Here is a 12,500-nt window from a genome sequence, read left to right on the forward strand (position 1 = left end):
AAAAAATTAAATAAAAATAATTACAAGTCGGAAAAATAAAATTCCAGTTTCTACGGGTAGATAATAATATAATTAATGTTAGAAAAAAATTTGGTTAAAAAATAAGTTGAATAAGATATAAAATATTGAGAAATAAAAAATTTGCTTCCCTCGGCATTTTCAATGTCTAGTGGTCATTTGGCTGATTTTGTCCATTTCACTACTATAGGGGGGAGGTGTCCAAGGAGGGTGCTAGGCCAAGGTGCTAGCAACTTTGCCCAAGGTGCTAGCAACTTTGCCCAAGGTGCTAGCAACTTGGGCAAAGTTGCTAGCAACTTTGGCAAAAGAGGGCCTGCCGTGCCCCCCTGCGGCAGGAATGGTGGGCCAGTGGTGGCGGGCGGGCAGCACCACCACCAAACGGCGGCGGCGCTCCAGCAGCGCGGCGGCGGCGGTCGGTCGGAAAAAATTTTTTTTTTTTTTTTTTTTTTCCTGTCCCTTTCGGAAGAGGCCCTATAAATAAAGATGCCGGATAAAGAAAGATGCCCGAATTAAGAAAGATGCCGAATAAAGAAGGTTGCTTGTCGCAAATAAAGAAGTTGGCTTGTCGGTAATCAAGATGTTTCTTCCTAGTCAATATTGAGGCCGGTGCGGTGCTTCGGCGAAGCCCGGCAACATGCATTCTTACGGGTTGGTATGGTATGATAATTTGTGCTCGTCGGACCATCATTGGGTGGAGTTCGGTCGAAGTCAGCCCCCAATAGGCGATTGGAGTGTCAAACGGCTGTGTTGCGTTGTGGGATGGCTGTCATCCGAAAATGGTGTGGTTAGTACGAGTTATGCTTCGAACCCCACTCTGTCGACGAAGCGAGTTGTCCTTCGGGCAATGTTGTTGGTTTGCGCGTTGCCTATTGGGAAAGGTTGTCTCGCTCCTTTCTCTACTCCGGTGATGCATGATGGGCATGATTATTTGTGGCTCTCGAGCGAATCGGTGCTAGTAGGTGATGGGAATATAGGCGATGCGTTGCTATACGGCTGTCGGTGCTTCGTGGGATGGCTCTCATTCGAAAATGGTGTGGGTAGTACGAGTTATGCTTCGAACCCTGCTCTGTCGAGAAAGTGAGTTGTCCTTCGGGCAGCGGCTGTTGGTTGGCATGGTTGCCTGAATGTTGCGGTGCTCATTGGAAGTTTAGCTCGAGCCACTACTCAAGGTTGGATATTAACGAATGCATGTTGCCGGTGCCCGTTGGAATGTTTCGCTCGGACTCACTCGGTGATGGAATGTTCCTCGGAATAAGACCACATAAGTGGGTGGTGGTGCAAATAAGACCACATAAGTGGGTGGCGGTGCAAATAAGACCGCATAAGTGGGTGGTGGTGCAAATAAGTGGGTGGTGGTGAACACCCCAAAGAACAAGTGGGCTTGCATCGTGCTCGACGGGGCATATGCTCGGGTGGGCTTGTCGTTGTTTGTCCAGTGGTGTGCTCTTGCATTGCTTTTGGTCGGACAATGATGCGCCTTCTCGGGCATTGCGTACGGCAGGGCGCGTGAGTGGTGCTTGGTGCGCACGGGCTTGTCGGATCCCTGCTCGGGCAGCGACGGCAACTTGTGCGCGCCTCTTCAATCGTCGGTTCAAGTGTGCCTTGATCGGTGTCGGTTTCCTGTGCTGCGTACCTATCGTGTTGGTATCGTGTCGGTTAAAAGTGCCCCGTTTCGTCTTGCGTTGCATCCTTTTCAAGGCTGCGGCGTGGGATGGACCATGAAGCATCCGTCGTGTTCCACATCCCAGACGTAACTGTCCCCAGGTTGTTGGCGCACGCCGGCACGCTCGATCTCTCGGATGCGGAAAATTGAGTGGGTACGAGGCGTTGGCCCTCTATTTACCCCAAGAAAATGCGTTTCACGATCGAGTCCTTGCGGCTTTGCATCGCGCGGTGCCGGTGTCGGTAAGGAATGCTACCTGGTTGATCCTGCCAGTAGTCATATGCTTGTCTCAAAGATTAAGCCATGCATGTGTAAGTATGAACTAATTCAGACTGTGAAACTGCGAATGGCTCATTAAATCAGTTATAGTTTGTTTGATGGTACCTGCTACTCGGATAACCGTAGTAATTCTAGAGCTAATACGTGCAACAAACCCCGACTTCTGGAAGGGATGCATTTATTAGATAAAAGGTCGACACGGGCTCTGCCCGTCGTTGCGATGATTCATGATAACTCGACGGATCGCACGGCCCTCGTGCCGGCGACGCATCATTCAAATTTCTGCCCTATCAATTTTCGATGGTAGGATAGTGGCCTACTGTTACCCCCTTAATCGGTGATATCGGTAATGACTCGAGTGTGGCCGAGTCATGACCGATAAATGGTGCAAAGTGGGGATTGGCACAAGGCAGCCACACAACCGGCCAATGAGTGGTCGGGCGTTCGGCCAATGAGTGGTCGAGTGATCGGCAAGCATTTGGGGTGTTTGACCGAGAAAGCAAGGATCGGCTTGATTCAAGTGGGAACGGTGATCGATATTACTTGTGGCTGGCACGGGCGTTGCTCGGCAGCAAAGTCGGACAAGCGTGGGCAATAATCGGCATGCGGCCGATAATGTGGGCAAACGAACGTTCGAGGGAAATCGACCACGACTTGACAAGTGTGGGCAAAATTGGCAAGGCAAGCAAGGCAGCCCGATGAGCGGGCGTGCCGATGACCGTGTGGGCAAAGAACTGGCAAGTAATCGGTAAAGGGAAGCAAAAGTGCGGAAAAGGCAAGGCAGATGGGCTGCCTAGCAACCGGCCGGGCTGTTTGGGCCGTTTGGCGCGCGTTCGCGGGCTCGTTCAAGTTGGGCTTCGGAAATCAGCCTTGTGGGCGGATTTGAGGAAGTTATGGAGCGGTTGAGGCCTGAAAATGCATGAAAACTGCCCCTTTATACTTGTAATAGTTGGCCAAGTGTCATGTTTGTATGTTGCCATGTGTCCTTAGGTAGTTTAGTGTGAAAACTACCTTTTCCTTGTATTTATTTGGCTATGAGTGCACAAATCCGAGGTATCTAGCAAGATCTAGTATCATCTAGCATATGAGAGTTCAGATTGCAATTGTTGGGCAATTCTGAGTGAGGATTTAGTGTGTGCACCTTAGTCTCCTTTGTATTCGTTGTGGGAATTAATATAAAGGTTTGGCATTGCCCGTAAACGTGCTGGTGTGTTTGATTTCCGCTGCTTACTCTTGTTCTCGTTTACGTGGCTTGAAAAGACTCGGTGATTGTACGTTTTGTGCGAAGAGAATCGTGAGGAAGGCTGACTGGTTTGGTGGGCAAATCAGGCCGTACAAGGGAAAATTTCGGTGATAAATTAACCCCTGTAACAGTTGGTATCAGAGCCCGGTTCAAGGGTTCTGAACGTGTTTCTGTTTGGCATGGCTGAAGATTCTGGATCTTCGACAAATCCAAATCCTACTCGTGTGATGATGCTAGAGATGGAATCAAGACTGCAACGTCTTGAAGCCTTGGTTGGGACGCCCCTAGATCCAACGGATCCATCGATCTTACAAAGACTCGCTGATGGGAAGCGAGAAATCGATCGTTTGGCAAGATCGTTGGACGATCTGCCCGAATTTGTGGAGGGCAGATTCACGTCCGTTGCTGAGGAGATGGGACTCCTCATTGATGCCGTTGAGACGAAGCTTGATGGGATGCTTACAGATCTGGCGGTGCTTAAGAGGGCTGTTCGTAATGAAGGCTCGAGTTCTGAGGGCAGAACATCGGGATCCAAGGTTCGTGTGCCGGAACCGACTGCGTTTGATGGCGAGCGCAGCGCCAAGGAAGTCGAAAACTTCGTGTGGGATATGGAGAATTACTTCGAGGCAGCAAAGGTTCCGGATAGCGAAAAAGTGACCATTACAAGTATGTATCTTGTGGGTGATGCAAAGTTGTGGTGGCGTGCTCGTTTGTCAGACGATGCAAGTGCTAACCGAGTCAAGATCGAGACTTGGGAGGTGCTGAAACGGGAATTGAAAGAGCAATTCCTACCTTGCAACGTGGGCTGGATTGCAAGGGAATCCCTTCGGCGATTGAAGCACAAGGGAGCCGTGAGGGAGTATGTCAAGGAATTCAGTTCTCTGCTCCTTGACATACGAGACATGTCCGATGAAGATAAGCTGTTCAACTTCATGGCTGGATTGCAGCCATGGGCCCAAACCGAGTTGCGGAGACAAGGTGTGAAGGATCCGCCAAGTGCCATCTCGGCAGTGGACCGACTTGTCGATTACAAGGTGATGGGGGCCGATGATTCCGATAAGGAAGGCTCGAAGAGGGATAAATCCAAGGGGAAGAAGTTCGGTGGCGAGGGTGGCCGGAATTGGAAGCAAAAAGAGAGCGGTGATGGCGAGGGATCCACGGTGCATGCCAAGACCGGTGGACAGCCCGTCGTCAACAAACAAAACCGTGGGTGCTTTCTATGTGATGGCAACCACCGAATGAGGGATTGTCCGAAGAGGAGCAAGTTGAATGCTTTGATGCGGGAGTCGGATAGTGAAGAATCGGACGAGACGAGGAGAGCAACTCCGATTCAGTTGTTGAGTGCTTTGGTCGTGGACAAGGCACCCAACGGCACCAAGGGTTTGATGTATGCCCCGGTGCTGATCAACGGCAAAGAGGTGAAGGCTATGGTTGATTCGGGAGCAACTCATAACTTCGTTGCCGAGAGAGAAGTCAGGAAGCTGGGCTTGACTCTCTCGAAACATGCAAGTCAAGTGAAGGCTGTAAATTCAGAGGCGGGGCCGGTGAGAGGCAGAACCGATGTCAATCTAGTGATCGGTTCTTGGAAAGGGCAGTGCGGATTGACTGCCGTACCACTTGATGATTTCGACGTGATATTGGGGCAAGAGTTCCTACTTGCTGCCAAGGCTGCGGTGATACCGTTTCTCGGAGGGTTGATGATTATGGACGAAGAGCGTCCATGCTTCGTCGAATGCTCGTACGTGACGAAAGCAAAGGCGGGAAAGAAACCGGTGGCGAGGTTGGATGCGGTGCAATTGGAGGCAGAATCGAACGACAAGGAGTCATCGAGCCTAATTGCAGCCGTTGGAACAAAGACGGTGAATTCTCGGGCTGGTTTGCTTGTACGTGCGTTACCGAGAGATGAGTCGAGAGCAGAAGGCAAGTTAAGGTATTCATTTGGGATTATGAATGGGCATTGTGGCCTTACTTTTGCTCTATGTTGCTGCCGTGTGTGGCATGAATTGTGGGTTCGAAATGTGGTATCTTCTGAATTTCGTGTGCATGTTGGGTTTTTCGTGGGCTGGTTTCTGTTGTGGATGAAATAGAAGCCGTGCTTGGGTGATTTTCGTGGGCTGGAAGTCTCCTTTCTTGATTGGCTGGGCAATCGAGATAAAATACTAGTTGTGCCAAAAACTAGTATTTTCACTTGTGATCGGGTGCTGCCGTTTGAACGTGGTTGGCGTTCGTTTTTCCGAGGGCTGAGAGAATATGTGGGATGTTCGTGGGATCAGACTTGGAATATTTTGGGATTCGATGTGGTGCTGGTGCTCAAGCACAATCGAAGACGGTGGCAAGACAAGTGGAAAGCTGAAGCCGATGGTGTCGGTTCGACGAGGGCGTCGAACACCGTTGGTGGGGGAGGTCTGTTACCCCCTTAATCGGTGATATCGGTAATGACTCGAGTGTGGCCGAGTCATGACCGATAAATGGTGCCAAGTGGGGATTGGCACAAGGCAGCCACACAACCGGCCAATGAGTGGTCGGGCGTTCGGCCAATGAGTGGTCGAGTGATCGGCAAGCATTTGGGGTGTTTGACCGAGAAAGCAAGGATCGGCTTGATTCAAGTGGGAACGGTGATCGATATTACTTGTGGCTGGCACGGGCGTTGCTCGGCAGCAAAGTCGGACAAGCGTGGGCAATAATCGGCATGCGGCCGATAATGTGGGCAAACGAACGTTCGAGGGAAATCGACCACGACTTGACAAGTGTGGGCAAAAATGGCAAGGCAAGCAAGGCAGCCCGATGAGCGGGCGTGCCGATGACCGTGTGGGCAAAGAACTGGCAAGTAATCGGTAAAGGGAAGCAAAAGTGCGGAAAAGGCAAGGCAGATGGGCTGCCTAGCAACCGGCCGGGCTGTTTGGGCCGTTTGGCGCGCGTTCGCGGGCTCGTTCAAGTTGGGCTTCGGAAATCAGCCTTGTGGGCGGATTTGAGGAAGTTATGGAGCGGTTGAGGCCTGAAAATGCATGAAAACTGCCCCTTTATACTTGTAATAGTTGGCCAAGTGTCGTGTTTGTATGTTGCCATGTGTCCTTAGGTAGTTTAGTGTGAAAACTACCTTTTCCTTGTATTTATTTGGCTATGAGTGCACAAATCCGAGGTATCTAGCAAGATCTAGTATCATCTAGCATATGAGAGTTCAGATTGCAATTGTTGGGCAATTCTGAGTGAGGATTTTGTGTGTGCACCTTAGTCTCCTTTGTATTCGTTGTGGGAATTAATATAAAGGTTGGGCATTGCCCGTAAACGTGCTGGTGTGTTTGATTTCCGCTGCATACTCTTGTTCTCGTTTACGTGGCTTGAAAAGACTCGGTGATTGTACGTTTTGTGCGAAGAGAATCGTGAGGAAGGCCGACTGGTTTGGTGGGCAAATCAGGCCGTACAAGGGAAAATTTCGGTGATAAATTAACCCCTGTAACAGTTGGTATCAGAGCCCGGTTCAAGGGTTCTGAACGTGTTTCTGTTCGGCATGGCTGAAGATTCTGGATCTTCGACAAATCCAAATCCTACTCGTGTGATGATGCTAGAGATGGAATCAAGACTGCAACGTCTTGAAGCCTTGGTTGGGCCGCCCCTAGATCCAACGGATCCATCGATCTTACAAAGACTCGCTGATGGGAAGCGAGAAATCGATCGTTTGGCAAGATCGTTGGACGATCTGCCCGAATTTGTGGAGGGCAGATTCACGTCCGTTGCTGAGGAGATGGGACTCCTCATTGATGCCGTTGAGACGAAGCTTGATGGGATGCTTACAGATCTGGCGGTGCTTAAGAGGGCTGTTCGTAATGAAGGCTCGAGTTCTGAGGGCAGAACATCGGGATCCAAGGTTCGTGTGCCGGAACCGACTGCGTTTGATGGCGAGCGCAGCGCCAAGGAAGTCGAAAACTTCGTGTGGGATATGGAGAATTACTTCGAGGCAGCAAAGGTTCCGGATAGCGAAAAAGTGACCATTACAAGTATGTATCTTGTGGGTGATGCAAAGTTGTGGTGGCGTGCTCGTTTGTCAGACGATGCAAGTGCTAACCGAGTCAAGATCGAGACTTGGGAGGTGCTGAAACGGGAATTGAAAGAGCAATTCCTACCTTGCAACGTGGGCTGGATTGCAAGGGAATCCCTTCGGCAATTGAAGCACAAGGGAGCCGTGAGGGAGTATGTCAAGGAATTCAGTTCTCTGCTCCTTGACATACGAGACATGTCCGATGAAGATAAGCTGTTCAACTTCATGGCTGGATTGCAGCCATGGGCCCAAACCGAGTTGCGGAGACAAGGTGTGAAGGATCCGCCAAGTGCCATCTCGGCAGCGGACCGACTTGTCGATTACAAGGTGATGGGGGCCGATGATTCCGATAAGGAAGGCTCGAAGAGGGATAAATCCAAGGGGAAGAAGTTCGGTGGCGAGGGTGGCCGGAATTGGAAGCAAAAAGAGAGCGGTGATGGCGAGGGATCCACGGTGCATGCCAAGACCGGTGGACAGCCCGTCGTCAACAAACAAAACCGTGGGTGCTTTCTATGTGATGGCAACCACCGAATGAGGGATTGTCCGAAGAGGAGCAAGTTGAATGCTTTGATGCGGGAGTCGGATAGTGAAGAATCGGACGAGACGAGGAGAGCAACTCCGATTCAGTTGTTGAGTGCTTTGGTCGTGGACAAGGCACCCAACGGCACCAAGGGTTTGATGTATGCCCCGGTGCTGATCAACGGCAAAGAGGTGAAGGCTATGGTTGATTCGGGAGCAACTCATAACTTCGTTGCCGAGAGAGAAGTCAGGAAGCTGGGCTTGACTCTCTCGAAACATGCAAGTCAAGTGAAGGCTGTAAATTCAGAGGCGGGGCCGGTGAGAGGCAGAACCGATGTCAATCTAGTGATCGGTTCTTGGAAAGGGCAGTGCGGATTGACTGCCGTACCACTTGATGATTTCGACGTGATATTGGGGCAAGAGTTCCTACTTGCTGCCAAGGCTGCGGTGATACCGTTTCTCGGAGGGTTGATGATTATGGACGAAGAGCGTCCATGCTTCGTCGAATGCTCGTACGTGACGAAAGCAAAGGCGGGAAAGAAACCGGTGGCGAGGTTGGATGCGGTGCAATTGGAGGCAGAATCGAACGACAAGGAGTCATCGAGCCTAATTGCAGCCGTTGGAACCAAGACGGTGAATTCTCGGGCTGGTTTGCTTGTACGTGCGTTACCGAGAGATGAGTCGAGGGCAGAAGGCAAGTTAAGGTATTCATTTGGGATTATGAATGGGCATTGTGGCCTTACTTTTGCTCTATGTTGCTGCCGTGTGTGGCATGAATTGTGGGTTCGAAATGTGGTATCTTCTGAATTTCGTGTGCATGTTGGGTTTTTCGTGGGCTGGTTTCTGTTGTGGATGAAATGGAAGCCGTGCTTGGGTGATTTTCGTGGGCTGGAAGTCTCCTTTCTTGATTGGCTGGGCAATCGAGATAAAATACTAGTTGTGCCAAAAACTAGTATTTTCACTTGTGATCGGGTGCTGCCGTTTGAACGTGGTTGGCGTTCGTTTTTCCGAGGGCTGAGAGAATATGTGGGATGTTCGTGGGATCAGACTTGGAATATTTTGGGATTCGATGTGGTGCTGGTGCTCAAGCACAATCGAAGACGGTGGCAAGACAAGTGGAAAGCTGAAGCCGATGGTGTCGGTTCGACGAGGGCGTCGAACACCGTTGGTGGGGGAGGTCTGTTACCCCCTTAATCGGTGATATCGGTAATGACTCGAGTGTGGCCGAGTCATGACCGATAAATGGTGCCAAGTGGGGATTGGCACTAGGCAGCCACACAACCGGCCAATGAGTGGTCGGGCGTTCGGCCAATGAGTGGTCGAGTGATCGGCAAGCATTTGGGGTGTTTGACCGAGAAAGCAAGGATCGGCTTGATTCAAGTGGGAACGGTGATCGATATTACTTGTGGCTGGCACGGGCGTTGCTCGGCAGCAAAGTCGGACAAGCGTGGGCAATAATCGGCATGCGGCCGATAATGTGGGCAAACGAACGTTCGAGGGAAATCGACCACGACTTGACAAGTGTGGGCAAAATTGGCAAGGCAAGCAAGGCAGCCCGATGAGCGGGCGTGCCGATGACCGTGTGGGCAAAGAACTGGCAAGTAATCGGTAAAGGGAAGCAAAAGTGCGGAAAAGGCAAGGCAGATGGGCTGCCTAGCAACCGGCCGGGCTGTTTGGGCCGTTTGGCGCGCGTTCGCGGGCTCGTTCAAGTTGGGCTTCGGAAATCAGCCTTGTGGGCGGATTTGAGGAAGTTATGGAGCGGTTGAGGCCTGAAAATGCATGAAAACTGCCCCTTTATACTTGTAATAGTTGGCCAAGTGTCGTGTTTGTATGTTGCCATGTGTCCTTAGGTAGTTTAGTGTGAAAACTACCTTTTCCTTGTATTTATTTGGCTATGAGTGCACAAATCCGAGGTATCTAGCAAGATCTAGTATCATCTAGCATATGAGAGTTCAGATTGCAATTGTTGGGCAATTCTGAGTGAGGATTTTGTGTGTGCACCTTAGTCTCCTTTGTATTCGTTGTGGGAATTAATATAAAGGTTGGGCATTGCCCGTAAACGTGCTGGTGTGTTTGATTTCCGCTGCATACTCTTGTTCTCGTTTACGTGGCCTGAAAAGACTCGGTGATTGTACGTTTTGTGCGAAGAGAATCGTGAGGAAGGCTGACTGGTTTGGTGGGCAAATCAGGCCGTACAAGGGAAAATTTCGGTGATAAATTAACCCCTGTAACAGTTGGTATCAGAGCCCGGTTCAAGGGTTCTGAACGTGTTTCTGTTCGGCATGGCTGAAGATTCTGGATCTTCGACAAATCCAAATCCTACTCGTGTGATGATGCTAGAGATGGAATCAAGACTGCAACGTCTTGAAGCCTTGGTTGGGCCGCCCCTAGATCCAACGGATCCATCGATCTTACAAAGACTCGCTGATGGGAAGCGAGAAATCGATCGTTTGGCAAGATCGTTGGACGATCTGCCCGAATTTGTGGAGGGCAGATTCACGTCCGTTGCTGAGGAGATGGGACTCCTCATTGATGCCGTTGAGACGAAGCTTGATGGGATGCTTACAGATCTGGCGGTGCTTAAGAGGGCTGTTCGTAATGAAGGCTCGAGTTCTGAGGGCAGAACATCGGGATCCAAGGTTCGTGTGCCGGAACCGACTGCGTTTGATGGCGAGCGCAGCGCCAAGGAAGTCGAAAACTTCGTGTGGGATATGGAGAATTACTTCGAGGCAGCAAAGGTTCCGGATAGCGAAAAAGTGACCATTACAAGTATGTATCTTGTGGGTGATGCAAAGTTGTGGTGGCGTGCTCGTTTGTCAGACGATGCAAGTGCTAACCGAGTCAAGATCGAGACTTGGGAGGTGCTGAAACGGGAATTGAAAGAGCAATTCCTACCTTGCAACGTGGGCTGGATTGCAAGGGAATCCCTTCGGCAATTGAAGCACAAGGGAGCCGTGAGGGAGTATGTCAAGGAATTCTGTTCTCTGCTCCTTGACATACGAGACATGTCCGATGAAGATAAGCTGTTCAACTTCATGGCTGGATTGCAGCCATGGGCCCAAACCGAGTTGCGGAGACAAGGTGTGAAGGATCTGCCAAGTGCCATCTCGGCAGCGGACCGACTTGTCGATTACAAGGTGATGGGGGCCGATGATTCCGATAAGGAAGGCTCGAAGAGGGATAAATCCAAGGGGAAGAAGTTCGGTGGCGAGGGTGGCCGGAATTGGAAGCAAAAAGAGAGCGGTGATGGCGAGGGATCCACGGTGCATGCCAAGACCGGTGGACAGCCCGTCGTCAACAAACAAAACCGTGGGTGCTTTCTATGTGATGGCAACCACCGAATGAGGGATTGTCCGAAGAGGAGCAAGTTGAATGCTTTGATGCGGGAGTCGGATAGTGAAGAATCGGACGAGACGAGGAGAGCAACTCCGATTCAGTTGTTGAGTGCTTTGGTCGTGGACAAGGCACCCAACGGCACCAAGGGTTTGATGTATGCCCCGGTGCTGATCAACGGCAAAGAGGTGAAGGCTATGGTTGATTCGGGAGCAACTCATAACTTCGTTGCCGAGAGAGAAGTCAGGAAGCTGGGCTTGACTCTCTCGAAACATGCAAGTCAAGTGAAGGCTGTAAATTCAGAGGCGGGGCCGGTGAGAGGCAGAACCGATGTCAATCTTGTGATCGGTTCTTGGAAAGGGCAGTGCGGATTGACTGCCGTACCACTTGATGATTTCGACGTGATATTGGGGCAAGAGTTCCTACTTGCTGCCAAGGCTGCGGTGATACCGTTTCTCGTAGGGTTGATGATTATGGACGAAGAGCGTCCATGCTTCGTCGAATGCTCGTACGTGACAAAAGCAAAGGCGGGAAAGAAACCGGTGGCGAGGTTGGCTGCGGTGCAATTGGAGGCAGAATCGAACGACAAGGAGTCATCGAGCCTAATTGCAGCCGTTGGAACCAAGACGGTGAATTCTCGGGCTGGTTTGCTTGTACGTGCGTTACCGAGAGATGAGTCGAGGGCAGAAGGCAAGTTAAGGTATTCATTTGGGATTATGAATGGGCATTGTGGCCTTACTTTTGCTCTATGTTGCTGCCGTGTGTGGCATGAATTGTGGGTTCGAAATGTGGTATCTTCTGAATTTCGTGTGCATGTTGGGTTTTTCGTGGGCTGGTTTCTGTTGTGGATGAAATGGAAGCCGTGCTTGGGTGATTTTCGTGGGCTGGAAGTCTCCTTTCTTGATTGGCTGGGCAATCGAGATAAAATACTAGTTGTGCCAAAAACTAGTATTTTCACTTGTGATCGGGTGCTGCCGTTTGAACGTGGTTGGCGTTCGTTTTTCCGAGGGCTGAGAGAATATGTGGGATGTTCGTGGGATCAGACTTGGAATATTTTGGGATTCGATGTGGTGCTGGTGCTCAAGCACAATCGAAGACGGTGGCAAGACAAGTGGAAAGCTGAAGCCGATGGTGTCGGTTCGACGAGGGCGTCGAACACCGTTGGTGGGGGAGGTCTGTTACCCCCTTAATCGGTGATATCGGTAATGACTCGAGTGTGGCCGAGTCATGACCGATAAATGGTGCCAAGTGGGGATTGGCACAAGGCAGCCACACAACCGGCCAATGAGTGGTCGGGCATTCGGCCAATGAGTGGTCGAGTGATCGGCAAGCATTTGGGGTGTTTGACCGAGAAAGCAAGGATCGGCTTGATTCAAGTGGGAACGGTGATCGATATTACTTGTGGCTGG

The sequence above is a fragment of the Erythranthe guttata genome, chromosome 1 (genome assembly GCF_056151865.1).
Source record: "Erythranthe guttata isolate IM_541 chromosome 1, IM_541, whole genome shotgun sequence".
In the NCBI taxonomy this organism is placed as follows: domain Eukaryota; kingdom Viridiplantae; phylum Streptophyta; class Magnoliopsida; order Lamiales; family Phrymaceae; genus Erythranthe; species Erythranthe guttata.